The sequence below is a fragment of the Hippocampus comes genome, unplaced genomic scaffold (genome assembly GCF_001891065.2).
Source record: "Hippocampus comes isolate QL1 unplaced genomic scaffold, H_comes_QL1_v1.1 scaffold76, whole genome shotgun sequence".
Classification (NCBI taxonomy): Eukaryota; Metazoa; Chordata; class Actinopteri; order Syngnathiformes; family Syngnathidae; genus Hippocampus; species Hippocampus comes.
In genome coordinates this window covers 2,905,715-2,924,771 of record NW_017805277.1, presented here as the reverse complement: position 1 = coordinate 2,924,771, position 19,057 = coordinate 2,905,715, and the positions used below count along the sequence as shown (strand labels likewise).

Sequence of the window (19,057 nt, the reverse complement as noted above, 5' to 3'; positions counted from 1 at the left end):
TGTGCGTGTGTGTGTGCGTACATGTGTGCGTTTAAACAGTTAGTGCTCTATCTGGCAAAAGCTACATTTTTAAGTTATTTTTAAGTGCATAGATGGCAGGGGAACACGTACCGGGTGCTTGTTAAAACGTGTGATGCAAGTTTGCATAAGAATTTGTATGTGTAACTGTACTAAAGGATTCATCAGGTGCCACATTTTGTGTGCTCTTGTTGTCATGTCATGTTTAAACAGCCTTGCCAACATGGCAACACATCTGTTGTGGTTTACAAAGTATATCCCCACCTCCTTCTGCTTGTTGGACCTTATTACAGGCAGAAGAGCAAACATTTTAGGACCCTTTGTGCAAAAGCAATAAAAGGCACCTCGTTACTTCATAAAAGTGTTTTATAGCCCTTGATGTTTTAATGGTGTTTACGGGGTTTGTATGAACAGAAGCTTCATGTCAGAGACACTTGATCGCTGTTGCTGGGTCATTGAAGTTTGGCACTTAACTTTCTTCAAGGCGGTTTTATGCCTTGATAAACCAGAGCAATTAGTCACATGCTGCACAGTTTGAGAGAGTTGCAGCCGAGTAGTGTGGAAGCTGCTGTATGATAAGGTGGGTGTGAAGATAAGATATCTTCCAAAATGCAATCTCATTTGTCCCTTATAAAGGCGTATTATTTGCTTGTTCAAGTGACTGAGAAGTTTTGCTCTTGCTTTGAAAAGCTGTTCCGTGTAATGAGCGATTTGTTATTTTTGAGGTTGTCGATGTTTCTCCTCACTTTGAGTCATCTGGTTTCATGGAGACAAGTGAACCTTTGTCTTTGTTGGTGTCATGTTTGTAAGCAAAAATCTCACATTTTAGGGCATTGACTGGATGCATAATTGCAAAAGTAAGAAAATAAAATGCAGACGCAATGCCTTCTGCTTTAATTATTTGAAAGTGAAAACACTCCTAAGAAGAAGCGAGTTGTCAGAATTAATAATTGTTTGTCTATTTGAAGGAATAATGAACCAACCAAACAATGAAACACACCTTTACAGCACACTGATGAGGAATTGGCAATATCGGGCAGTGGCAGCATTACAAGCAGCGTTGTTACTTGTTTTACTATATTTCTCAATCGCATGGTTGTGTCATCGCTGTTTTCAACCTCAAATAGCTTTTCAGAAATGAAGCTACTTTTGTGATCGCAAATTGCCATCGCGTTCTTAGAAGCAACAATATATTTCCCCAGGCAGTTCTAAACCTAAATGCATCGCTTCTTTTTAACACTTCCTTAACTGCTGATGCCGCGGGGGGTGCTGGAGCCCATTGCAGCCATCATCGGGCAGTAGGCGGGGGACACCTTGAACCGGTTGCCAGCCAATCGCAGGGCACACTGAGACAAACACCCATCCGCGCTCACACCAAGGGACAATTTTGAATGTTCAAACAGCCTGCCATGCATGTTTTTGGAATCTGGGAGGAAACCGGAGAACCCACGACCTCTGCATTGTATGTAAACAATTTTATGTCCCCACAACCATACATAAACGAGAACACACACACACACACACACACACACACACACACACACACACACACATACATACTGTGTCCCCCCAAAAGGAGGCTTGTGCCAAAATCCAACACAAATTTAAAGAAAACCCTTCAGGTGTTTCCCAAACATAATGGAACAATGGCCAGCTCCTCCAGCCATCACAACTGGGTCAGCAAATATATTTTCAATCTCGTTTTTCTTTCTTTTAAAAAGGTGCGACCCAACAGAAGTGGCTTCATTTATTGTCAAATTACTTTTGGATGAGCTCCCTATGTTTTCCAAGTAACTCACACCAGCAATGGGAATGGCAAGTTATTATTGGACCACGACTCCTACATATTTGCAGTAAAACCTCAGAAGATCATTTTTTTCCAAGTCCTCTTTTAAAAGTCATGGGGCAGTGGTGCAAAAGTGCACAGACTTTTTAATCTAACAAAAATAAATGATTGATTGTTAAAGATTTCCACCTCGAACATCAGACCAAAATGAGACACAGCCTGCGGGTAGGATGTTCCTGTTGTTAACGTAATTGCTTCTTACAATTACTTTCATGGCCAAGGTTAGATCTAGTGTAAAGGGGGTGTAGAAGTTGAATAACAGTGTCCAAACCATTTAATCAATTAATACGTGGAAGCGTTGGTACACAGTCTACACTGTGGCTAACTTTTTGCACTCGAGCTCCTTCACAGTGTCTGTGTTAGAAGTGCATGTCCAGTGGCTTCTTAATCCTTGAACACTTTTTTTTTTTTTTTTTTTAAATCTTAGTGCAATTCACTCACCTCTGGGCATATTTGTCCAATTCAGAAGGGCCGTCAATGCTACTGTGTGCTTTCCTATTCAGACAGGTGACCATGGAGCCAAGCAAAGCTGAATTCATGTCACTCCAATCTATTCACACATCCACCACTCGGCTGTAACTAACCAAGGCCTTCTTAGACTGTTGAAATAGTGAGTCCTGATGACTATTTTACTCAGATTTGAACCATCGGAAAGAATTAATATTTCTCCCCTGGTCTATTAAAAAAAAACAAAAACAAAAAAAAAAAAACGTAATTCCTTTTTAAATCAGCTTGTTGGATTTGTGATGACAGTTCATGATATTGATTGCCAAACTGTACTGTACATTCTAATGTAACTGTAAATATTCAGGCACTCATTACCTGTCATCCGAGTGTTAAAATAAAACAAACCCTGACATAACGCCAGCAAAAACTTTTGAACATACACTGAGGTCACTCAAGATTTGCTGATGTGTTGTGTGAAATGCTGAGTAAAACCTTTGCGGCCTCATCATTTTGACATTTCACTTTTGTAAGTCCTATAATGTCAGGTGATGTCATAAACTTGATTGCCTTATTATTGTCCTATTCACGGGACGAAGTAGAGGGACTGTATTGTGTTGAAAGGGGCTGTCACGTTGTATCCTGAAGTACAGTCAGCAGTTCTCAATGCATCAGCACTTATTGTACGGAAAGTCTCATCCACCTGTCTTGGGAACACAGTTGCTGTTGCTTTTTGTGATGAATCTTCAGCATGTGTCCTTGACAAATGATCTCATTAATGATTGATTCAGATTGAACAGGTATGAAGAAACCATTCATCTATTCAGAGTCTCCCATTTGTCCTGTTTCATGGAGTGATGCATTTGACAAGAAGTATGGACGAAGGAGGCAAAATGGGAAAACCCAATTGTCCGAGAAAAATGCGCTTTCTTTATTCATGTCTTTCTCATGTATAATCCCCCGCACCCCCAAAAAAGACGGAGACTTGATTTGGTTGATCGATTGCCGGTGCAGGAGAAATGCTCACTAACACAGAGTTAGACAGATTTGTGAACAATATTGGAGAGAAATGGACCCTTTGTGTAAATTTATGGGAAGTTTTACATCCTTGAGTTCAGATCATGAAAAATTGAGTCATTTGTTTACCATTTTGTCCAGTGCTTTTCTTTTATTGGCTCTTTCCCTGTTGCCGTTTATGTGGGTATTGTAACAAGGGGAGAGACAGAATATAGGCTTCCTTATATCCTTGTTAAGTGTGATATGTAGATACATGGACTGAAGAATGTGGGTTCCAATCAGTTTTGACATCTACTTTGCTACACGTCCAACCTTGTACGAATGTGCATTATTCAGCCATACTGCACTTTTTGCATTTTACTGTGGTCTTGTCCTCCCCCAAATGTCAATGATATTTTTGGATATTTGTCTGTTGAAGCAGATTCAATTCCATTCGGTTAAACAAAAAAAAAAAAAAAAAACAATGAATGATTGTCCAAGTCTTGTTGCACTGAACACATTGTTTATAACCGTCATATGTTTTTGTGGAAGTGTTCACTCACCTCACACCGCATGACTTGCCGTGTGTTGCCGTGCAGTTCAGTTTCCAAAATCTAAAACATTTCCTGCCCGCTTTGGTCATACTTCAGTATCATTTTCCCAATGCGACTACATTTCAATGCAATTATAACATTGCGCAATTATCATACATCAGTTCAGTAAATGAGGGGCTGTTAGGACTTGATTTTTTTAATTTGTACAGAAATGACTAATACACAGAAAGTTAACTAAGGTAATACCCATCCATCCAATTTCTGTAGTGTTCATGCTGTTCAGGCTCGCAGGGAGCTGGCTTTGAGTGGAAGGCGGACTATAGATTGCACCAAGAACTGGTTGCCAGTCCATCACTGGGCATGTACTGTATTTGGATAGACAGCAAATCATATTCACATTCACACCATCACTAAGTGACCTCAGACTGCCTGCACTGAAGTCAGGTCAGTACATGCGGTGACTCCATAACAAGGAAACTATTTAAAGTCACTAACTTCGGGTGGATATTCTTCTTTCCTTCATTTATTGAAGCTGCTCCATCTTTTGGAATGTGTTGCAAAAAGCCGGAGCAATGGGCAAAACTTAGACACAGAGTTAATCTTTTGAAAGTGGCTCAACTGAGCTCCAGTGAAATACGCTGAGGTCTTCTGAGATTTGCCCACGTTTCAACCTCCAAGCTTTCTTGACTTTAAAGGCATAATTTTGCCTGATTATCTTTAAGGTAAAATGCAGGAGTTCTGTCACACCTATGCATGTTTGTCAGAAAATAACGGTGAGAAAGAGACATACATTTGCACTTGCAAATGATTGCTAGGTCCCAGTTGGGGATAAAACGAGCAAATATAAAGAGGAAAAATATGTGTGGCCAAGATATGTGGCCAGAAAAAGGCATTCTTACATTGTGAGGCAAGGATTTGGCTTTCACATGATCAGCGTTCGAAGTACAGACTCATTAACAAGAATAATGGAACTCAATAAAAGCAATCAAGCACTGAAGTAAACCGCAATTAAACAACCTTATTTCTTTTTTCCTCATTACAGTAGGAGTGCCGTGCTGGTCTCAAAAGAAGGCCACTTCTTCGCTCTTTAACCATGTGCTGCTGACATCATGTGCACGCATGGCAGGATGCACTGTGTAAACATCCCATGAAGATTGAGCATTTCCGTCATTTGAGGGCTTCTTAGTGTTCAGACCACGCTCGATAAAAACTTCCCCGCAGCCTTTAATGTCTCGTTACAGTATGCTACACACGCACATTGTATACTGTTGTCTCTCTGCAAAGTATCATTTACTCCACAAACCCTTCGACAAAGCCCCAGCATCAAGTGTGGACTGTGTGCAAACAAGTCGCAGAGCTTTGGCTTCGCAGCTGCCGGACCAAGAAAGGCCTGTGTGCGTAGGAGCTATAATTTAATTGAGGGATTAGCATTAGTGTTCAGGGTATAATATTCTTCTTTCAGAACCGGCCATTTAACCTTGCTGCTGGCATCCTGGACTTGTAGCCACAGAGTTGAGGGGGTTAGCTGAGGCTTTCCTGCACGTTGTCTGAGGGAGTTGAAGCCCTTATTGATTCCAACATATGGCAGAACCAGGGAGGGATTTTTTTTTTCCCTTTTTTTGCTGCTGACTCGATGCCTCGATGAGCAGCAGTGGAGAGGCTGCCATGGCCTCATTAAATATTCACTCATGGATGGCAAACCAAACATTGAACTCCCATAGGACAAAAATTAAATACAAACTGTGCTGAAAAATGGAATGAAACTCAACGGGGATACTGGTCATACTCTTGTGAACGGAATTTTACCTTACTCCTATGCCCTCAAAATAATCAGCAATATGCGTCAATGGCATCCACGGCTCAGTGTGCTTGATAATGCAAGTTGGAATGTAATTAATTATTCATTTAGAAAGTATTGGTTCATTTTTCTTTTCAAAGCATAGCTTGCATTGACCAAGATCCTAATCTTTTCATCCAATTTCCAGCAGTTATCATTGACAATTGTGTTAATTATAAACTTATTAATTGGAGATTGGTCTGGCATGAGCGCTGGAGAACTTTGAAAGAATTTTAATTCTACCAGGTCTTGGCAGTGAGTCTTCCCTTCTGCATGCAAAAGATTCCCTTTGAACCTGGAAACCAGGATTTGTTTATATTAGCAGAGTAATTGGAGGAAGGATGATTGTTGGCCAGGTCAGGGCGATAATTATGGGTCTTAGGCAATGTCAGGCATCATATTAGGCCACATCAAGACCTGTCTCTTCTGTCTAGAATTAAACATGGAAACATGCAAATGAGGCTTCTGCTCTTTGCATTTCCTGTAGTGTACCAGTAACAAGCTCATTGGGATGCAGTGCCGTCAGTATGTTATAGCTGCTATTTATTCTTGCTAAACTCCGTACCTTTATAATGGACTGAGACCTGCTAGAAAGAGTAAAAATATTTTGTAATAACATCTGAGTAATTACTTTGAAATTCAGGAGGATTACAGTTCGACAAAGCATTATTCTCTTCATTTCTCATTTTGAATTAAACAAGACGAGAGTGGCAGCGCAATTCACGTATACTGGGGCCGAACGTGCTCAACAGCATTAGAACCCAATTTATGATCATCTTAATTCCTGCTGGGTCCGTGCATGTTAAGTATGCACTCAAAGTGAGATAAAGCACATTAGGTGAGGCCATCCATCTTTGAGTATTCATGGTGTAATATTTCCCATGGATGCATATTTCAATTAAAAAACACAAAAACAAAAGAACTATCAGTGCATTGTGTGCTTGAGACAAATTTTCTATAAAGTGATCTTTTAGGGATAGAAAAACTGCTGCGCTTTGTAATTGCTTTCATTTATAATTTTTTCTTCTGTTATTAAGCGTCGGTTATTTAACAGTCTTCACAAACTTCGTTACCGTTTGCATATATTTGATTTATGTTTTTTGTATTTGTATGTTTTTCTTTTTGAGAAGGAGAGAGAGACCTTAAAAGAGGCAGAATTTGCACACATGCTTGTTGACTTAGAAGAATAGCCCCTCGGTACCCTTTCTCCCCTTTTCTGGATCTAAGAATACTCTGCAATTGCAGTATATTCACTTATTAGCAGAAGTCCAGCGGCTCTTGTTTTCCCTCAGGTGTTTGGATGATTAAGGAGTGTTTCACTTTCAATTTTCCTTTTTGTTTTAAATTTGAACAATCCAAATAAGAGACGACTTACTGTATGTCAAAAGTCAGTTTGGATATTGTGTGATGTTCATTATTTTGGGAAGCGTCTCTTTGTCTTGGTTCAAAGCCATGACTTAGTCTTGCTGGACCGAATTTAATATTTTCTCCAGCTGATTCAGTGTTATAGGAGTGTTGCCCTCTCTCACTCATTCAGCCCTTTTTCATTGTCCTGGTTCTAGCCAGAAACGGTCTTGTTCAGCTCTGTATGGTTGCGTTTCCATTACACTTTTTCATGGCCATGCGGTTACAATGGAACCATTCCTCAAAACCTCTTCCAACCTGGTATTAATTTCATTACCAAAAAGTCAATGAAAACATTTTGGAATGCTCATTTCATTGGATGAAAATTAGACTAAGCAAGACTAAAACCCCCAATAATGAACTATGAGTGGGACTAAATCTCTGTGCATTTTCTTGGACAAATAAAAACAAGATGGAAATTTAGTGAATTGAAGACCAGGCTAAAATCAATGGACATTTTAGAAAAGATGAAAATTATATGATTCATTGGCATCAAATATCACTCTCTTGACCAAGTTTTCACACGATTCCCCACAAATATAACAGGGCAGCAACACATGAAGGCAAACTGAAATTTCCACTTCATCTGGATAAAATAATACACCACACATCATTCAAAACAACTTTAACAGACATTTTCACACATGAAATGTGTATGAACATGAAAATGTAAAATGATGCAATGATGATCCTGACTAAAATGTTGAGTTTTTCTTGACCACATGCCTTTCCTGGGTTTAAGCTAGCGAGACACAGACGGCCATCACCAAGTTATAAGAATATAATATGCACAGTACACGTGTATTGTGTTTTACAACAATACATAACCACATTTGCAATTTCCTATGTACCTATGGATGAAATCAGTGAAACGCATGGTTTAAATTCCCATGAGCTGTGCATGCGTCGCCAGATATCACATCAAGTGAATGGAGTGAATGAGAACGAGCCCCGTCTTTCAACGTATCCACTTTCCTCTTTGGGGCTGCTGCACACTGCACGGTGTCTGTCAAGGAACACACCAAAGAGGACGGGAGGGTAGAAAAAAGACAAAAATTGGGATCTATTGAAAGATGAGACTAGCTCTCATTCGCATTCCATTCTCATTTTATTAAACAGACGTGTGCATGTTTAATTTTTGCTTGACAATTATACAACTCTGGAAACCCTTCAGTCTTTTTTTGTTTTGTTTTAATTTGAATCTCCTTGGTCTTACCCTCAGTTTCTCTTTGTTGTCAATCTCATTTAGTTTCCTTCCCCACTCTTTCTTTCTCTCTGTCCGCCCAGAGGCAAAAGGCTGGCATGGTGATCACCAGCCCTCGTGTCCTTTAGTGTCCGATAACAGAGCCTTCTCATCAGCTGCCTGCCTCAGCCGAGCAAGGTCTGGCTAATGGATTTGGCTGGCAGGCATACATCCCTTCATCCCACTGCAGCCACCCTGCTCTCTTCCGCACCTCTCAATTATTTAGTCTCCACCTCTATGCAAATGGTTCCCTATTGAGGAGAAAACCTGCCGGTTTCATCTGGTTGTCATGTACGCTGACACGCGGGACTCCAGAGACTTGCTGGCCGTGACATACAGTATAGCTGGTGAGATGGAGCACGATGGCTGCCTGGTGATCCCTCTTCCTCTCCTTGGCGAGACTCCATCAGACCAGAACCATTAGAGTCTGATCTATCGGAGCGCCGCTCACAAGTGGTATCACTTTTTAGCAGTTCCCTAGCAACCGCTGCAAGCGCTGGTCTCTTTCACTGTAATGCTTAGTTGCTAAGCTACAGAGACTGACAAAACTACACATGGATGATCTCCCTATGGTGTCAAGGGAAAAAAAAGAAAAAAATGGTCGTATCATAAAGAAACAGTTTCAATGAGTGGGAGTACGAAAAGATAGATGTCACAATTCACTGTTCTCCAGCCATCTGTAAAGTGTCATTGTGAATATTTCTCACTTTATGTTTGATATGTGAAATCATTTTTAATGATTCCATTTTATAGCTGTTGGAAGGCTTGCGTGTAGTTGATCAGAGCTGTGTATTAATGGGTCACTCCCTGGCTTCTGGGGCAAACCAAGGGCACAGAGCACGGGGGCGCAGAAAGGTGCTTTTAGAAGATCGGCTAATTAAGGTACACAGAGCAGCCAGTCTTGTCTGCAGCACGAAGGTATGCTGCTGATTTAGCTCTTCCCCTCCATACTGGCCACTTGTTAAGAGGAATCATTTTCCTTGTCTGTGCTGGGCACATCTCATCATCAGGAAAACATCTTCTTTCCTGGGTGTACTGCTAAGGAATGGAGATGCCACTAAAATATTAATCACCCTTCTGTTTAGCGAATGCAATTTCGATTTAGGATACGCTCTGGTTTTCTGTCTAATTGAGAGAGATTTTGTGAAAAGTAATCTCGTGGAGACCAATGTTCATCGGGGCCTGAAAGTTCCTCTTGAACTCAGCTGGGAGTTATTGTGCCCTTCCAGTTTCCTCTCTCAGCGATGTCCTACCCCACCTTAGCAGATGCTTTAAGAACACACCAGCAAGTGCATTTACCCCCAGTTCACACTCTCATATTTCATTTCATGTCCAATGAGCTTACTTTGCCATGTTCTACCCCACTGCAGAAATTGCAAGGTGAAAATGGTCGGGTATCTGTTTATTTATGACAACTACAGTCAGGGCCATGCCCGTATTTACCGGAGCCACAGATCTCTGTGTGTTTTGAGAATGTCTCTAAGGTAATTTGTAGAATCTCTATTCTAGGTTTACTCTAAGAGGGCAGGGGTAGTCTCTCCCCCAGATGGCAGCATGCCTCTTGTTTCCTGAGAGGACTACACACCAGGCATTGGCAGGATTTGTTCTGCCAACAATTATTAAGCACGCTGTCACAAGCTTTTTGCTGTATTGGCGCAAAATGTTGATCCAAGTCTCAACATGGGAGAAGGCCTCTACCTCCAGTCTTTTCTTATCCAGACTCGCACATGCCCATCTGGTAACACTCGGCCCTCAACATTGACACCAACGCTGAGAATTCCTTCAGTGCACAAGAAGTTGTCTTTGATCAAGTGGCAACAGTGCATTGTAAACCAGCAACAAGATTACATTCTTATAGTGCTGTATTTCCTGAGTTGTTATTGCACACTGTATCATATACTGCATATTACAGAAATGATGCTGTACTTGTTCAACTGGTTGTTACAAATCCCTACATTTCATAATATACACCGTGTAATCGAATAGTTGCATCTTTGCACGTTTGCGTTGATTGACAGGCTATGGAGCGCATAACTCTTGTTCGTAAATATTTTCCTTTTTTTATCACTAGCATCTTGAAAACAATATGGTAATAAGTGCATATTTTTTTAATTTTTAAGTGGATGTCCACTGATGACTTACGTTCTTTGGATTTACACATCCACAAATATTATAATGATTCCTGTGAAATACATAATGGCTGCAAACAACAGAGTAGCTTTTTGCTGCTTTAGCGGTCGCAACAATGAATAATGAAGTGCTGCCTGTGTAATTAAAGACTGTAAGTCTGCTGTTCCTTTTAAGATCATGTAGCATCACTTGGCATCAGAGCTCGAGACTGTAGAATGGGTAATATTTGAAGTATCTACAGTACATGTGCCTTTGCTGCAGTTTGGGTAGTCTTGACACTTGGCAACACAATGTAATATCTAATGCCACAATGTCAGGGGACCTTTTTTTTTTCTTTCAGTAGGCCTCCATATGTATTAAAATTAATTAATTGACATGGATGGTCCATGTCATTTGGCTGCATTTGGTCTTCTTCATCATTGCGATGGTATTTTAAAAAATGGTGTGCTGCTGTTCACAGCATGAAAAGTATGGGTCTCAGAAGCTTTCATCAAGTGCAACAGTGTGTCCTGGGTCTTCCCTGGGGCCTTCTTCTGGTGAGACCATGGTGGTGTCCAGGAGGCATCTTAATATAGATGCCCAAGCCACCTCATCTGGCTCCTCTTGATGCAAATGAGCAGCAGCTCTACTCTGAGTCCCTCTCCAATCTCTTAAATCATCCCTTTACCATGACCAAGCCACGAAAAATGCTAAAAAACATACATTAATATGGTCTATTCTAAATTTACTGTTTAGGCTTCTCGCAGAAGAACACATTGCTTCAAACAGTGCACAACTGATGATCCCCCCCCCGCCCCCCACCCCTCTCCAAACATTGCTCGTACTGGTTTGAATGTCTGACCACAAACACAGACACTCCATAAGTGAAACCCTCTTTGGAGTGTTCATAAGAGGAGGAAAGCAGCAACTTATTGGCCCTCCTTCATACACCCACATCAGATAAGAAGGGCAGATAACAGCGTGCCGTTAGATCTCTCAGCAGACTTGAATTAATGCCGCTTAATGGCACTGTGCACTTAGGGCAAGCGTTTGATAACACAGGTAGCCGGGTGATGTTTCGGTATCATCAACAAACATGGGGCCCCTGTAAAGTAGGGTTGCCCCCCCCCCCCACACACACACACACATATGGCCACATGCACACTGAGCACTCCTGGGCCATGAGTAGCAACATGATAGACGGAAGCCTGTCCCTCCTCACTCCCCCAGCCACTTTAATTCATGTCAGTGAACTACTTTGGACAACGGCCTTTTGTTCTTTGATGTATTTTGGTAATCACTGCCACATGCTGCATGCACATTGATCTTACCTTCACACAAATGCAGATTTAATTAGATAATTTGGGGTACTACGTTCGATGGATGTGGCACAAGTACTTCGCCATCGGATCTCTGTATACGAGACAACATCTCACAGTTGGTTTAGCTGGTCCTTCTGGGGTTTTTTGTTTTTTTAAACTGGGGATCAAGTGCAATTACAGTGGGATTTTAGTGCTGCATGGTGGGATTAAGGCAGACTGTTTTACCTTCAAGGAGCACAAGGTGAAATGAAGCCATCAGTTTCAACCCAGTAAAGAGAATGCATTTGTCCTCGAGCCTGTGAATATGCAGTCAGTGTTTCACCTCAAAAACATTCTAATTCGTGTTCGAAACAAATCACCAATCAAAATCAAAATAAAAAACTAAGCGAGAAAAAAAATTGTGAATGAGATGCCAAGTGCTCTTTTTTCAAAACCAGTGGCATGCAATTAGCTCTTTCGCGGTCTTTTCTGCTGGCCTAAACCCCATCAGAAGCACAGACCTACATCAACAACTTACAGTACACGAAATGGTCATTGATTTCCATGTACTTTGTCGAAGGTCTTTGGAACCTTGAGTGCAGAACTGTAACCATATTTCAGGTGGGAAAAAAAGTATTCCTCAAAAATTGAATAAAAAGTTGGTGTTCAATGACTGTCTAGCAGCACTGCATGTTTAGTTTTTTTGACTCTTCAAAAGGAGGAGCAGCCTCAAAAAGCTGTGTTGAGATGAGAAGAGAAGAATATACATCAGATGCTATGAGAAACCGATGGACTCGCATTCAAAGAACTTAGACTACACTTTGCCACCATGCGTTGTTTTGTGCTTTATCGATAAAATTGGAATTTTTACTGTTGGTTTGACTTTTTTCATTTGTGACTAGAATGTAAAAAAGTCATATTCATAGGGTACATTTGCACAGCCAATCATCCTTCATGTTTGTGCTTATGTATCAATATCAACAGCAATTATTAGTCCAGGACAGTCAATATTAAAATATTTAACGTTATTCTCTGTATCGTTGAATGTTTTATGGTGGCAACAGTTCGACTTCAGAACAAACTATTTTGATTTCTTTTATTTCAAATTGGGGGAAAAAAAACTCATTGAATGAATCACAGATCAACAGTCGATTTGACCTCAGATCTTTCATTGCATTGGAAACGTCACTTTCACTTACATTAAGTTCTTTAGTCCAAGTCTTAAAAATTGCCGAGCATCACTTTAATGAAGCTCTTCAATCATCCATCAAAGGAACTAAGCGTCAATCATCCACCAAAGGAACTAAGCGTACGCCATCAATATTAGCCAGATAAAGCTGCTTCAAAGTAAAGCTGCACCCGGATATGAAATGAAATGATGGCGAGCGAGTGAAAAACATTGCACACATCACCGCTGCCATTCAGACGGTGCTCAAAATAGCGCTTCACACCTGAGTGGCGCTCCAGAGAGAATCCAAAGGAGGATGGACCACAATCCAAGGCTGCTGTCAGTACTGCCTGTAAGCTTTGATTGACACAGATGGCTTTTATTCACTAAAGCCCCTCCCAGTTGCCAAAATCAGAAAAGGTAAAAATGGCCCAAATACATGAAGAGAGGGATACATTCCAAACTGTTCATTCTTCCAGGTGTGTTCTCCAAAGTCTTAAATGCAATGTTACAAAGGACGTGCAAGCAACTGCCACACATAAATAAAGCATCTGCCTTTTTTTTTTTTTTTTGTTTTGTTTTGTTTTGTTTTTCCTGTGAACACAGTGGCCTCCTACATGACTGCATTTTCACAAAAGTCATTCTGGTGTAGTATTTTTGAGGCGGTGTTTGGTGAAAGAAGTTTCAGAAGCGCTGCTCTAGATTATCCTTTGTGTGAATGCAGACAAGAGTAGAGCTTGGGGGATTGCAGTCTTGTGAGATGACACGAGCTGGATGGGTCCTTGTTATAGCTCCTTTCGCCTAGCTAGCTGAAATACACAGAGACAAGAGGCTGCCCTGGTCACTCTCACAGATGGAGATGTAATGGGGCCATGCACTGTCTCTGCTGACGGAGGTCTCTGGGAAAAATAGGACCTCTATAGTCCTACTGTCATTTTGGGGAGATCATACTCTTTTCAGCCGAGTGCCTCCAGGTGTTGCAGAAAGAATTGGAGAGGTTTTTGTCAGCGCTGTCTCTGTATAGGCCCGGCATGATGAGCTGGTTTACCTTTTTATCATTGTGAGCTGATTGCATTTCATTTAAAAGGTTTTCCTATTTTCAGAATAACTAGACCACAAATGTGTCTGTGGTGTGCTGAGAAAAGATTGGTACATTACGAAGCAAAATTCCAGCCAAAGAAAAAAAGCAATAAAAACCATAGCTCCAATGGAACCTTTACAACACGATTACTTAGGTACTGTAGCTGGTTGAGTTGTGTTATGGGTATTTTGTATTAGTTGTGTTTTGAAACAGCAGTGTCCAAAAATAGGTATGTAATAAGGGGGCGGGGGTTGTCTGATTCGTCGGACTCTATGGCAGAGAGGAACCTGAATGTCTACATCATCGGGGAGTGTAATTTTTCTGACCCCGCCTCTTGTCACTCATATGGAAAAGGTGTTTAATTTCCGCAGTGAAAATGTCCTGATCAAATGCTCGCACACATTCTTCTGCTCTAAAAGAGACAGTTATTTCGAGAATGACTTCTTTATTCCAACAAGACCTTCTTTCAAAAAGGCTTAACAGTTTTGACATTGACCCTAAATTAGAGGTACACCTCAAGTAGTATGTGAAATATCAATGAATTAAATATTCAAACTGTGGCGAATGTGAAAGTGGCCTTACCATTTTTTTTGCGGTACATGTTAGTGCAATTCGGTTGTATTTAACTTTTAAGTACAATACATGTGCATTTAGCATTTTATAACTTTTTTTTTTCTGTCATTTGTTTTTGCCCTGGGCAAAAATCCGAACCAGCCTGTGTTTGAAATGGATTCAATAAAAGGCAGCAGCATATGTTTTCTCTTTTTATTCACTTAAGCGTATACTGTAACCCATGTGTTACAATTTCTACAATTTTTGTAGATTTTTGCATATTGTCATCTTTAAATCAAAGACAAAGCATAAAAATTGTGTGATATGAAATATTCCAATTCATGTTTTATATATATAGATTTATATTTATGTTTTGGTCATAGCACAATACCGCTTTTATTGTCCATAGAGGGCAAAAATACAAAGACAAAAATAAGAACTATATGTGTATGTATAGCACTGATGCCACTGAACATGTCGAGTGGTTGAAAGTAAAATAAATATTCAGGAATGATACTTTTACAATTTTTGTAAAATTGTATGTTGCGTTATATAAACTTATTAACATCGACTGCAGCATATGGTTAAATACCGGTCCGCCAAAACACAAACACGGGCCTGAATGTTGCTGTGCAATTACTAGCAATTTATCCGAGTGAGCGAGTAACGCAAAAACGGGGAGAGAGCGAACCTGACATTTGAAAGTTTCATGGAGGACGTGCTTGCACACAAAATTATGATTATTAAGCCTAATTGTTTTGGTGCCGTCTTCTCAATAATTAAAACAAAGAAAGTTCAGACCAGAAGCAACATCAGAGTGTCATGTTCAGTGGGAGAGATAAGACTACCCTGTGTTTGTGTTTGCGTATTTATTTTACGTTTTACACAAAACACAGTCATCAAAGCTCTGCCTTAATACCATGCTCTTAAAGTGTCGTGTAAATGAAAGGATAAAACGGGCACGGTTGTCTGTTTTCCCCCAAAATAATCAGACGAAACAAACACAACAACTTTAAGCCAGATGATTGCAGATATAATGTTTGCCTTGAGTTTGAGAAATAGCTTTTCGAATAAGTGCTCACACCTTGGCATTTGAAGGCTTTATAGATGGTATTTTACCGTGTGGGTACTTAACATGGATGTGTGGGCCTTTATCAGTGGAAATCAACACCCATACTGCTTTGAGGAGTCATGATTGACAGTATGGATACATGCAAACCATCACTTCATGAAAATGTCAGGTTTCCCGGTGTGATTGCTTAGTGTTTCTTTTTTTTTTTTTTTTTTTAATGTGGTCAACCAAAGCGCCGACCTGACTTGCGTTTCACTTGTTTAAATGTGACAGGTCTCACATGCTCTTTACCACTTCACCTGTTAAAATGCGAAACATTTCAGATTGGGAATCCACAGTGAAAGCAAAGTGTATGAATAAAGGGCCCCCTTTCAATTTTTTAAGAAGAGAAGGGAATATAAATGCATGAGCAACTATTTCTGCTCGGCATGTGGCAGATGATTTGAGGTTTCCAAAAAGCTCGCCTTTCTGACTGGAGCGCCGGCAAGTGTTAAAGGATCACTCTGCACTCGCTGTCACCATGACAACACCAGTTCCATGTCCGAGTGGGTGTCCACACTTCATTTAGTAATCCTCATTGAATAACATTCAAACCGCTGTCTACATGCCAAGAGGGTCTAGGCTAGTAATCACGCCAAAGTGCAGCATGAAGCCTCACTCCTAGAAATGTGGTTCTTTTTTTTTTTTTTTTTGGTGTGTTTTGTAGAGCTGCAAGTCAAGTGGCAGTTTTTTGTAGTCACTCTGTAAAGTTTATACGAGGAAATTATACCTCAAGTATTGTTTTCTCTCTCAGAGAACAATATTTGCACAGCAGGCTTCACAACCATTTCACACAACATAGGATGACACATTTCTGTCTCATTTTCGAAATCATTATCCCGCTTCAATTCATTTCGCATAGTATAGTTGTCTCTAGTTACAAGTTTATGTCTGGTTAAGTTTTTAGAATACTACACACACACACATTCTGATATTTTACCCACGTGGATGCATTATTAAACAGCTATAGTATCCCTTTCAAAGCTTGTGGACTTTCAGTTAATTTTTCACAGTGCTTATAAATTTACAAGGTCATCAAATTGATGGCATCTGATCTTAGCACATGGGGGGCAGGGAGAGGGCGGAGGGGGAGTCATCACTATCTACACATCAGACGGCATGACTGTTTACCTTGATTACAGCCGTGGGCACTTTGTAAACAAGATAACATTCATCTGTTTGTATGCGCAGGCTTTTTGCAGTCTGACTCGATTTTAGCAAAGCCATCTGAACGTTTAGAAATGCGAAATGTGCTGCATGAGCTTGTGAAGAAATTACAAAATAAAACAGTGTTATCTGTGCATTATGGGTCGTTCAGCAATGGATTTCTTCACCATGTGCCGCAAAGTGATAAAGTACGTATAAAATAACGCTTGTTTTTGTTTCACTTATTTTGCTTGGTTTATGGTTTGGGACAACAACTTGCATCTTCCAGCTCTATAAAGTTTGATAATTTTATGCTGCAGCTTCTTGTTCTGAAAGGAGACATTATGCATTTTCTTCACAGTTTTAAACAGATTAAGGGGCCAGCCATGTTTCTTACAAGTGAGCTATTTCATGCCCCGCCCTATATATCGCCGGACAAATACTGTGCCTAGCTTTTGTTAGTGACTGTGACAAATGTATCTTGTGATTAGAAAGCCCCTGCCTGCTTTCATTCTGTTTTTTTACAACAATAAAAAAAAAAAAAAAAATCTAATTTACTTTCTTTCTTTATGAACTATTTACTGATGCTACAGTTACATACATGCTGCTGACTTTCATGCCGACACTGCAGGTTACATTCCCAGTCACAGCCAATTCCAAACCCGTTAAAAAAAAAAAAGTGGCTTGCATCACACAAGGTGCAGCCGATGTAAAGCTGTGTAAAACAAAACATGCCAGTGACTGTCTGTGGCCACCCCTGTTGGTCTGTGGCCACCCCTGCTGCAACAGCATCTCTGCATAAACTACAAATTATTTATTTCAGTGCAAATGTTTTAATATGGAAAATAAACAGTAAATGTAGGTCAGATTTAAAATATTTAAAAGTTAATGATGATTGAGTGCTCCTTATTGCACCCCAAGAATTGTTGGCAAGAAGGAACGTTCAGGTGTTGTCACACTATAGCACATGTTAAAAAAAAAAAAGTCTTATGGGATTAAGCAACGCAGCAGCCTCAAAGTCATAATAGCCAAGTGAAAATGAAAGATTGATTAGGCCGTGAAGTGCCAATCCTACTCGAAAATAGCTCAGCACTTCTGTTCCAACTGAAGCCTGGATATTTAAAGGATTTTTTTTTTTCTTGCGAAGAAAGTGGTGTCTTTGAAGTGTGCATGTCTCCTCGCTAAGAAGCCGAGGAATATTTTAGTGGGAATGTCTAAGATGATCACACACGGCAGTTTGGTGTGTTTAGGGGTCATTTCATGTCCAATCCATCGCCAACAATCCAAATTTACTAAAGATCGCTCGCCTCTGGGGACATCTCAGCTCGATTCGTTTCTCTTTTTGTGGTTCTGACAGAAACGGGAGGAACAACAGTCATTTGATTTTGTCCCCATTTGGCATCGAAGCATTCAGTGATGGGGAGGGAAAAAATTTCTCATGCTCGGACATTTGACGTTTAATTAAATGTTAGCAGAGCTATACTTGCAAAATATATGATGTATCCAATATTGTTTTCCTCATATCGTCATATTTTGTATTTGACGTGTCTGTATATATTCATCTATGCAAAAAGAAGTGTTACTGAAAAGGTAAAGGTACTCACTTCCTTGTCTCAATACCTGCCTGATGCAATGCAAGAAAAAAAAAATACAGTACCACCGATGGGGGGAAGTTCTGATCGTGGTGAACTTTTTGTATTGATTTCATTTTGTTACATAACCTATAGCCTACCAGGGTAAAAGTGTTTTTAATACATCTGTTTACATTGTCGGAATTGTGTTAGTGACCTCGGAACCTTGGAAGGTCAAATCCTCACAGTAGAACTCCTGTGATACTATTACGAGCTGAAAACATCGCTGGGAATAATCTAGTTAACCGAAGGATCGACAGCGCATCTTCGAGGGTCTGTGTGTATGAAATTGACATTTGATAGAATGATTTTGCTCTGAAGGAAAATGAATGTTGCTTTTTTTTTTCTTTTTTTTAAATGACAAGGTGTGCTCCTACTTTGCAATGATACCGAGAGGGGTTCGTTTTCTTATTGGTATGAAGATCTGAAAGATGAAAGACTAAACTGATAAGAGTTCATTAGTAGTCTCAATGTTTTGTGCATCCGGCAGTTTTGGACAACTTTTTGAAGTGTGAACGTGATACAAAAAAAAATTTCCAGCCTCCTAAAACTGTTTATGTAGCTCTCGGCTTCACAGAGAGAGTGGTGCATACGCTATGTGAGTATCTGCTTCTTA

General features: G+C 40.2%; 1 protein-coding gene across 3 annotated transcripts in view; it reads left to right on the top strand.

Annotated features, from left to right (window-relative positions):
• macrod2 (mono-ADP ribosylhydrolase 2) overlaps positions 1–19,057 on the top strand; it is a 362,991-nt gene that overhangs the window by 203,420 nt on the left and 140,514 nt on the right. The window lies entirely within an intron of this gene.